We start from the raw sequence: 2,497 nt of genomic DNA, 5'->3' as shown, positions 1-2,497 counted from the left end.
TTGCAGAAACGCTTAAACATTAACAATGGGACTAGTTGATGAAACATACATTAACAAAGAGAAACACTTTCTTTATCTACATTGGAAATGAAATGATAGAGATGACACTCGCTCTATTTTAACTGTATTATTACTTCATTTTATCAGTGACACTAGGGTCGAGCAGGTGGCAAACGAGGTGTACCGTGTGTCGCAAGGATGGAGGCCGGGGGTGCTTAGACTGGGATGCTGAAGCTGGCTCTTTCAGTCACCAACATGGATGATTCAATTCATGGGACCTTTTGGTGTAGTTCACCTAAAATGAAGCAATGTCCCGTGAGCTAGCAGCTTCTTCTTCAAATTGTTTTAAGAAAAGGGCTCCAGCCCCGGTTCCATTTCCATCAGAAAACGAAACCCACAGAGCTTCTTCTTCATTAGTTGCAATAAAATTGAGCAACATCAAGGTTGGTTGTGAAGCTCCTGGAATGCTCAACTATAATTTGGATATCATTTGTGCAGTTCAACTAAGATCGAGCGTGAAATGTATATCTCTGTTTGCACAAAAAAGGTGGAAAGGAGGGTGACTAACAAGTGATGAAACATGCATCAAATGAAAAGAAGCATGTTCCTTATCTGAACGGCAATCCTACAAGGACAGTAGCAATTTCTAAAGCACTGGCATTGCTAGATATTAGTGTGGGCATTAGGATTAACTATGACAACCGTTAAATACGACATTACTTTGGGCACGGGAGAGTAGGCGGACCAGGACAGTTGCATTTCTAACGAAAAGAACCAACTTATCTTAATGGGAAATTTTAGCAGGACATGTAAAGAAGTGCCATTGATTCATATTACTGGAGGCATTACATTGAAAACAACATTGGTTTAACGTGTCCTTACTTTTAACAGTGCGACTACTGCATTTTACCAGTGGCATTACATAAGAGTGGCTCGGGGCAACAAACATCAGAACAGGATATCTGGGTTGGTCCCATTTTTGTTCGGTATAGCCACCTTATACTGTGTGAGGCTAGCAAATCTAATGCTGGACTTACTCTGTTGACTTGTCCCCCAGTCCCCACTTTCTTTCCTTTTTCAACCAATAGATCGGGTTTATATTGAGTTTGTACTGCATTTCCCTTTATTTCCCTATTAGACCTAGAGACCAGTTGGATAGCCAGTCTCTGCTACTTTTCGCCCCCATTATTTCCTCTTTCGACCAAGTCCTAGATTCAGGTAACAAATCCTCCCCCACCCCCACCCCCTTTCTTCCTTGTTTGAACCAAGTAGTACTAGATTCGAGTGCATGAACTAGTTTTACCTCTTAAACGTAAAAAAATTAGGTGGTTTTCGAATAGCCGATCGATCCTATCTACGAGAGGCCTGAGAAATAGCAAAAGATAAAAATGCAGCGACGTCAGGAGCTCGGGAAGTAGAGCAAGGCCGGTTTTGAAGGAAGTTATACCTGATGGTCGCCGGGATGTCGTTAGGTGGGCGGTGGGAGGCCGGATCTGCCCACACATACGGCAGCGAGGAAGACGGGGTCGAAGGCCCTCCCTCGCCAGTGGTGCTTGGGAGAGAACGGCAAGGCAGGCTGATCGGGATGCGCCCAGCAGTGGGTAAGAGCCGTCGCGAAGGACGACCGCGTGAACGTTGCACCTTCTCACCTTTCCCGGCGGAGAGGATCCGGCCGGATCTGTGACCAGTGGTGAGCAGAGAGAGAGAGAGAGAGAGTGTGGCCACCGCTGTCGTGTTTAGATCTGGAGAGGCCGAGACAGTGTGAAGAGAGCAACACTAGCAAGCAAGCGCGGAGGCTCCTGCCTATATAGTGGAGTAGTACTAGTTTTCTTTTGTCTACCGGAGCCGGCTTGACCTCGTCAATGACTGTCGAGAAGTCTTCATGCACGTGGCCCGGAGGCGCAGTTGTCGTCATTTTGATCTGAAGCGCCGGATTATAACATATAACACGAAAAAATGCCACATGACAAGAAATCATAACCTCACTGCCCAAAGGAGACAACATGAATCCCGACGGACAAACTAGACGAGGAACAAAGCTCAAATTAAAGATAAACTCGTAGAAAAGGGGTCCGTCGATAGATGTCCTAATTAACATAGCCGGCTTGACCTAGATGGCAGCCGAGTAGTCACTGTTCGTGCATGTGCCCCCAATGACTAGCCCAACTCAGTTGTCGCTGTTTAACCCTCGCAGTGATCCGAAGCACATGACACCTAATTTTGCGAGATGACAATAAACCTTTTTTAGATTTCTCACCACAACTACAGCCATGTACAACACAGCCTGCACGATATGTACACGATAGCCAATCCAGGCGTGTCTGCTGGAGTCTGGTCACATGCATGGACGAACTGATCTTCCGTGTCTTGCAGGGATCGTCCAGGCACCAACGTAGTACAACACTTCTCTAGTACTATCGCTCGTCTCCCTCTTCTATTAAGTCACCCGACTTGCGGGGCCGGGGAGTGTGCCTATGGTCGGTTCTCAATTGCCGTC

This window comes from Triticum aestivum, chromosome 3D (genome assembly GCF_018294505.1).
Source record: "Triticum aestivum cultivar Chinese Spring chromosome 3D, IWGSC CS RefSeq v2.1, whole genome shotgun sequence".
Taxonomy (NCBI): domain Eukaryota; kingdom Viridiplantae; phylum Streptophyta; class Magnoliopsida; order Poales; family Poaceae; genus Triticum; species Triticum aestivum.
The sequence above is the reverse complement of the archived record's forward strand: the minus strand, read 5'-3'. Positions refer to the sequence as shown.